Below are 8,683 nucleotides of genomic sequence, written 5' to 3'. Positions count from 1 at the left end.
CTCATGCGAGCTCTTGACATTCTTGTCGACACCAGAGCGCAACGTTGATCCTCAACTTCCGAATCCCATGCCGTTCACTGTACTTAATCATGCCAATACGCAAGAGTACAAGGATTTCATCTAACTTCTGGACTACTGATAGGGTAAATACTTCATCATATAGAAACCTTTTACTTAACTCATTTCAAGAGAACCATTGCAACACGTGACTGTATTCTCATACCCACAGAAAATACCAACCTCAAGTAGTGGTCTAAACCACCATAACTCTTCTAGGATCCATTTGCACATAACATGCCATAATACTCTAAAGCCTCCAAATAAAATCAACTACGGCGACCGTCAAGCCTCGCACACACCGCCACTATTCACATGTATAACGTAACACGCTGAAGGAATTGATCACTACCACTATCATGCCAATTCAACTGTTGCTAACTGGTACACTCATTCTAATACTTCCTCTATGAGTCTGAAGTTATTTTCTTCTATTTTCTCCAATGCTACACCATAGACCGAAGATAACATAGAACATTCCAAGCCCCTTTTTCATAACCCTATGCAACAAATACTCAACCATACTATGGACTCGAAATCCTTATGCACCACACTTTACCCTTTGAATCCACTAGGACCGTGGCTGAGAGTTTCCCACTCTGACTTGGTCCCAAATATAATCGACTCCAAGGCTTTGTTAGCACCTGAACACTCTCTCAAAGAAACACCTGGCTCAATCACTATTATTGCAGATCACCTCTACACGAAGCATAGATCCTGAGTCTTCCCAAAGCCTGGACATAAATTGATGAGGCCATTTATAGTACACATTCTTCAAACCCTTTGCTCAAATCACCACTGATGTTCTCTTTACTTAGTCGTAATAACCCATCAATACACCAATAACTAGGAACCTCACAAATAGATTTCGCGCCCCCTTTTTTCCTCCGTAGAAATTGGGTTTGTGACATTCGATTGGGACAACTCTTTCCTTTTGGAAAGGGGTTTGCAATTTTGAAGAGTCGCCACCTAATGATTTTAAGGTGCGTTAGGGCACCTATGGGATTCAACTATAACTATATTTTTTATAACCTGAGATAGGGTAAGGGCTTGAAATCATCCCAAGGGGAAGGTGTTAGGCACCCCTCAGGATCCACTAGTGTAGTTCTCGGCCAGATAGTTCTTTGTGAATTTGTGCAACTAACACGTAAACAAACAAGGCTCAAATAAGAGGGGATTTAAATACACAAGCGTTTGGAAATGATAAAATAAAGCAAAGTTTTGAAAGAGTTATAACTAAGCATGCTAACGAATATAAAGGGGGTCCTAGGTTTATTTGTAATATGGATCACATCAATGCAATACCCGGTAATCACTCCTCAAAAGAGGGGCTACGCGTGGTATTAGTGCATCGGTCATCATATTCATATCTGTAAGGCCCCGTGAAAAATTTGTGCTCAAAACCTAGTAGCTCGTAGGGTCAGGTTCCGAATATGTGTTGGGAATGTGTAAAACTCTTCGCGGTGAGCTTGCAAGCCGCGGTTCGGACCCATTGTACTGATCTACGTATTTAAAAATCAAAGAACCAAGTTTTTCCATAAAAGTGCTATTTTGCGGTCTAGAATGCGGTCGCAAATTAAGTATGCGGACCGCATTTCTGCCGCATAATGAGTCAGCGGTTTGGTTAAAATTAAGGTCAAAATGCGGTCCATTATGCGACCGCATAACTGATATGCGGACCGCATTTCTATCGCAAAGTGAGTCAATGTGTCAGTCAAATTTGAGGTAAAAAATGCGGTGCATTATGCGACCGCAAATTGGGTATGCGGACCGCATTTCCGCCGCAGACCCAAACAGAAGAATTGGATTTTTGGAGCACTTTTGCGGTCCATTCTGCGACTGCATTTCGTTTCTGCGATCGCAAAGTGCGACCGCAAACCTGACTCAGGCTCCTAATTTTTTAAATATTAAACCCGATACCCTTTTTAATAAAACACCCCAACCCCTCATTTTAATGAGTTTTCTGAACAAAATAAGAGAGAGGGAAGAGAGGGTTCTTGAGAGAAAAAGCTCATCTTCTTCAATTTGATTCTTCAAAACCATCCGGGCTGGGAAATTTCAAGTAATTGTCTTCTTCTCCATTCTTGCAGGTAAAATCCCCAACCCTTTTTCATTGAATTTCAGGTTTAGACATAAAGGGGGATTCTCATGCATTGATTCTTGAAAACAAAGTTGAAACATACATGCATGTCTTTTAAAACCTAAAACCTAGTAAGGGAAATTGGGTAGAAGTAGAGGTTTGCAAAAGAAGGGTTGATGACCTAAATATGTTCGGGTGGTAATTGTGAGCTTCAATTCTAAGATATATGTGTTAACTTGTGCACTAGATTGACGTTGCTAGACTGTTTGGTGAATTGAAAGTGGAAGTTAAAAGGGAATTCAGCTCCAGGTATGTATGGCTAACTTTAACCTTTGTAAAATCACCTTGTATGGTGTACGAATATTTGGTATGTGATATCTACGTGGATTATGTGTGAAATTCTTGTGATTGGTATGATTTGAGTGTTCGTAGTTAAGTCTCCCGATATAATAGTGTAAGTAATTGGCAATAAACCAAATGTGTGATTGTGAAAGTGTTATGTGGCAAGAGCTGAGAAACAAGTGATGGAAGGAAATCGTAAATAATGCAATTGGAACAACTGTGGTAACAACCTATATGGCTTGTCGTGGGAAATTATTGTTGTGATATAAAATGCATATGAGTTGTTGAATATGATGGAAATGGTATTGTTGGTTATGGAAAATTCTTTGTGAATTGTTGTTGTTATTCCTTGAGAATTGTTGTTGTAATACTTGAGAATTGTTGTTGTTGTTCTTTGTGAAGTGTTGTTGTTGTTGTGTTGATTGTGAATTGTGATTGTTCGGTGGGATCGGGTTGCGCGCCGCAACACGAAGTAATAAGGTGTGGGTTGTGGTGATAAGGGTGGCCGAGGTAATAAGGGTGGCCGAGGTAATAAGGGTGAAAAGTGATCGAAATCACTATTGAAATGAAAATATGAGAAAGTTGTGAAATCATTGATGTGAAAAATGTTGAAGGGGAAATGGAGAGATTGTAAATTTGTTTGGCTTGATTGTTTCCTTTCATGTGTATTTGATTTTTGATTCCATTATTACTTGTTACTTGTGTATGGTTTGAGTTTGCTTAGGGCAAATTTTGTTCATGCATACCAGTACAATTCAAATGTACTGACGTCCCTTTTGCCGGGGGCGTTACATTCGTGTTATGATTGTAGGTGAATCTATAGCAGGTACTCCAGTCCACCATCCGTAGCATTCCTTCACTTCCCGACACCTGAATTGGTGAGCCCATTTTCTCTCGGGGCCCTGCGTGGCTCATGCCGCTTTTATTCCGGAGTCTTGTTTTGGTTTTTGTGTAAGGTATAGCCGGAGCCTTGTTACCGGCAAGTATTGTATCATCCTTTTGTATCCTTAGACAGGAAATGTGGGTTGTGAACTTATGTAATATGTATTTTGTATGTTGGGCGATGTAAGTTGTAAACCACGCTAAGTAACCATGTTCGTTCGGTATATTTCGAAAAAAGGTGTTTAAATTATAAATGGCTATTTCCTTTGGTTAATGAGTAATGAAAACACGGGGTAACACGTGGGATAGGAAAGGCACCCAGGTCCGCTTGACTGGGGCTACCCGGTCGAGTGCCGGTCATGTCCCTCGACTTTTGGGGCGTGACAATATCTACCCTTCCCAGCCCGTTAAGGTATTAAAGCGCGGATTGGTCTCGACCTCTATTACATGCTGTTACCCGTCCCATTCCTATCAGGCCCGGAGGAGTTTAGGACTACTATTCCTATAAGAGGGAGGTTCTAAGCTGACTCTTAGGTTTAAAGGTAAAATGCTAAGGCGACGTACAAAAACAAGTAGGACTGCACTTAGAAGGGAAACATGCAAGCAATTAAAAGGCTCATGTATACCTCTGCAAATAATGCATATATAAACAACATGACTCATACACAATTAAGGTCTGAATTCAAAGTACTAAGAAGGGGGATTTTAGTTGTTGAAGCAGGCCAATTTATTACATAACTCAGATAAGAAGTCCGAATCAGGCCTGCCTGCTGGTTGTAGCAGTTTCTAATTAAACAAAGGCGGATTCAAATTTATCGTTATTATCTAAGGCTTGCCTAAGTGTGTATTGATGATACCCTATAAGCATGATATCTATTACTGATTCAAAAATGGCAAAGCAGTAACAATTTTAAACGAGCAAATTGGATCCTATAGGCATGCTTTCTAGACCGCCTTAATAAAAGGAGTAACTAATTTAACACAATATGAGGCAAACTGATTTTTAACTAAACTGGTTTCAGATCTTTATGGACATAATCTCTATTGTTGCTGATTTTAATCCCTACAGACATGGTATCTAATATTAAAGGCTGATTTGGTCCTATAGGCATGGTATCTAATGAAGTGGAGTAGGCAGGATTTATTTGATCCCAACGAAATTCCTATAGGCATGATTTCTATAAAATATTGATATTAACTTAATAGGCACGACATCTAATTTCGAAGCTGATTCTTAACCTTGCAGATATAATAAGTTAAGTCTTGATACAAACATGGAAACAATCACAAGTCAGAATCAATAACCCAAGTGATTCCCCTTTAACTAAGGAATCACTGTCTAATGGGTAGCAGCGTGTCTAATTAAGGAAAGAAAATCAGTTTGGAAGCAGACTGATTATTGCCATATAAGGGATAGTAAAAGCATGCAGTGAACAGTCGAGTCTAAGTGCAAAAATATGCTTATTTTGGGAAAGAAATCAGCAAGGTAACATATCACAGTAAAGGGAAAAGAATCAATTAATTTTAAACAGGCGAGTGAAATTAGGGTTCATAAAAGGAAAAGTTTTTGAAATCAGTCACAAGATCAAGATCAATCAAGGAAGCATATGCTTCTGCACTTCACTATATAAACAGAGTGAACAGAAACATCAGACATGCGAGGCCAAGCACATTGGCAAAAGAAACAGCATACAATAGTAGCAGAAATAAGCATAGGATTCAGTAGTGAACAAGGTTAGATAGTCAGGGCTCACACGTATAGCCAAAGTGAAGAAGAGAGTCAAAACAAGTACAAGTCTTGCAGCAACAAGTGAGGAAACCTTTCGAAAAGTCAAGGTTTCAACCATAGTCGAGTTGAAAGATAGTAAAAATCAGATAAGTCACATAAAGAAAAGAGAGTCTGAAACAAGAACTTTCAATCGAGTCAAGTATACATTCAAACAAACAGTTTCAGACCCAAAGACCTAGGGTTTTCAACAATAATCGAGTTTAAAAGATGGTAAAACAAATAGGTCAAACAAAGCATTTAATCAAACAAGTACACATCTAACAAACAGCTTCAGAACTCGAATGAGACCCAAAAAGGAATTAGGGTTTTCAACACGCTGACTCAGATAGAAGAACAACATGAGCAAAACATAGCAGAATCACAAATAATATTAAAAATCGAAGAAGAGATCTTTTGAAAAACTTAAAGTAAAACCTTAACGAAAAGTTGTTTTGAAAGAAAAGTTGAAGAACTTTCGAGAAAAACACTTGACATTCACAACAAGTACAGATCTAAAGTAGATCTGAAAGAAAATCAAAGGATCTTAAAGATTAGGGTTTCGAAAACCCAGAAAAGGTGAGAAAGGCCTTGAAAGTTACCGATCTAACTAGGAGAGTCAAGGATCTGACTCGAACGGCCATGGCTGGCCGGAGAAAGTTCAGGGATGACCGGAGAAAAGCCATGAACAACAGTCGAGAAAGGACTGGACCAGATTCCTTCGAGGACTGGCCATGAAACCACAGGAACAAACACCCAAGAGTCATGGGAGGCCACCACACATCTCCAATGGACATGGGAGGCCATGGATTAGGCATGGTTTAGGGTGGATTATGGTGTAGTTTGATGGGGGCGGCTAGGGTTCGTGTTAGGTTTCAGAGAGAGTTGAGAGAGAAGAGGGATTCAGAGGCGGCGGTTGGTGAGAAATGAAGTAGGGTAAGGGGTCGTTTGGGTTTAAAAAGGAAAGGGCGTATAGGAGCCGTTGATCTAAATGATCAACGACTAGGATTAAATGGGTTAGGTGGGGAGTCCGGGTTGGGTCGTTTAAATGGGTTAGGGGTCAGGTTTAAACAAAATTCGGTTGGGGGGAAATTGTGTCTGATTTGGGGTCCAATTTAGGCTACAATTGAAATGAAATTGGGCTATCATTTGAATAGCCATTTTTCCCCTTTTAAAAATTATAAAAAATAGTAAATTAATTTCTGGAACCAAATTAAAAGCACTAAAATGACTTATAGCATATAATTATTAATTTAAAAATACCAGACTTAATTTTAAGAATATAAAACAATTAAATCTAAAAGGGGCTAATATTGTAATTATATGCAATTTAGCTTAAAATTATTAAATAAAATTTGTAAAAATATGCAAAAATTACCTTAGCTATGTCTTAGCATAAATATAAAGGTCCGACAAACGAATTACCAAAAATGATTATTTTGGAAATAATCATTGGGGTTTTTATGGATAAAAGATGAAAATAAATTGATTTGAAACCTTAAAAATTATGGAAAAATAATAAAACATTTGAATATGCTTACATATGCATATATATGCCCTTTTGAAGTAAGTTTGCATATTGAAAATATATAGGGAAAAATTGGGTATCAACAGCTGCCCCTCTTTACCCGGTAAGGATGAAAGAGTTGTCGGGTAAAGATATGATGGCCAATTTTGACCGAACGAAACGGTTCGAAGAAGTTAGGCCGCGCCCTGGCTTATGAGCTGCCTACATATCCCTGGTTCTACAGGAATCAGTCCATATGTAGTTCAGGGTCCGTCGACGAAGTATGCCGACGGGTACTTTCCAAGGACGGACGCGATATTTTGGGTTGGGTGAGTTTACGGGAATGGTTAGGTTTGATATGGATGCGGGCACTAGAGCGGAACTGCTCCCGCCGGGATAGCTGTTGCTCGCCGGTTTACTTACAAATAAGCAATACAAGCATATATTATGCGTAAATTTAGACACGATGCAAATTCCCGTTGGACCATGAATGCTGTCTTTGGACGGTTAAGAATGGCGTCCTCAGACCATGATGTCCTGGGCCATGAAGCGTATAATAAAGGATTCGTAGGCCATGAAATGATGCTCTCGGGCCATGAGGATGGTGCCTCTGAACCATGATGCCTTTGAATAATGATATGCAAAAAGATTGAAAGGGGTCCTCAGGCCATGACATGGTGTTCTCAGGCTATGAGGATGGTGCCTCCGAACGATGATGCCTTTGGATAAGTTGGCAATATTTAAGCCCATTAAGGATGCAGTGGCATGTGGCGATCTTCAGCCGTGCAATGTGGCGATCTTTCAGCCGTGCAATATGGCGATCTTTCAGCCGCGCAATGTGGCAATCTTTCAGCTGTGCAATGTGGCGATCTTTCAGCCGTGCAATGTGGCGATCTTTCAGCCGTGCAATGTGGCGATCTTTTAGCCGTGCAATGTGGCGATCTTTCAGCCGTGCAATGTGGCGATCTTTCAGCCGTGCAATGTGGCGATCTTTCAGCTGTGCAATGTGGTGATCTTTCAGCCGTGCAATGTGGCGATCTTTCAGCCATGCAATGCAGTATGTGGCGATCTTTCGGCCATGCAAATGCAGATAGAGACAACGTTTAGTCTCGGAAGGCAGAATGGTAGCCTTATGCAATGCGAATGCAGATAGAGGTAGAGCTTAACCTCGGAAGGCAAAATAGTAGCCTTATGCAAGTTGGAAGGCAGAATGGTAGCCTTATGCAATGCAAATGCAGATAGAGGTAGAGCTTAACCTCGGAAGGCAGAATAGTAGCCTTATGCAAGTTGGAAGGCAGAATGGTAACCTTATGCATTGCAGATGCAGATAGAGGTAGAGCTTAACCTCGGAAGGCAGAATAGTAGCCTTATGCAAGTTGGAAGGCAGAATGGTAGCCTTATGCAATGCAGTTGCAGATAGAGGTAGAGCTTAACCTAGGAAGGCAGAATAGTAGCCTTATGCAAGTTGGAAGGCAGAATGGTAGCCTTATGCAATGCAGATGCAGATAGAGGTAGAGCTTAACCTCGGAAGGCAGAATAGTAGCCTTATACAAGAAATAAGATAACAAATGACAGTAAAGTTTTCTTAGCTGATAGCATATTGCAGCGTTGTGATTACTGGGAGCATTGTGACATAAATGTTGGCAAGTGAAACGGTTAAGAGAGTCGTATTCTTGAACAATGTTTGTTCCATGAGTGTGCAGTATGTTTTAATGATTTCGCAATCCTTATGCCTGCGTCCAAAGAAAAATTGTGAGTTTTGTAAAGGGGGAAAGGTTAGTATGTATCCCCACTGGCTTTGCTTGACTCGTTCTGCTTTGATCTGGTGATACCATTTGTATCATTGGGGTACCATTGCTAAATAAAGCAGTTTCAGTAATAAACATGCATGATTTGTAAAAGTATGACATAAATGTATAATTAAAGTAGTTTTAGATGAACCGACGACTGTGACATGGTTCGAGACATTGCAACCTCTCCTGCTGCAGAATTTTGAGGTTCCTCCTCAAAATTCTACCCCAGTTTGATGGGTTGACGTTTCTGACTGTTG

The sequence above is a fragment of the Nicotiana attenuata genome, chromosome 6 (genome assembly GCF_001879085.1).
Source record: "Nicotiana attenuata strain UT chromosome 6, NIATTr2, whole genome shotgun sequence".
Classification (NCBI taxonomy): Eukaryota; Viridiplantae; Streptophyta; class Magnoliopsida; order Solanales; family Solanaceae; genus Nicotiana; species Nicotiana attenuata.
The sequence above is the reverse complement of the archived record's forward strand: the minus strand, read 5'-3'. Positions refer to the sequence as shown.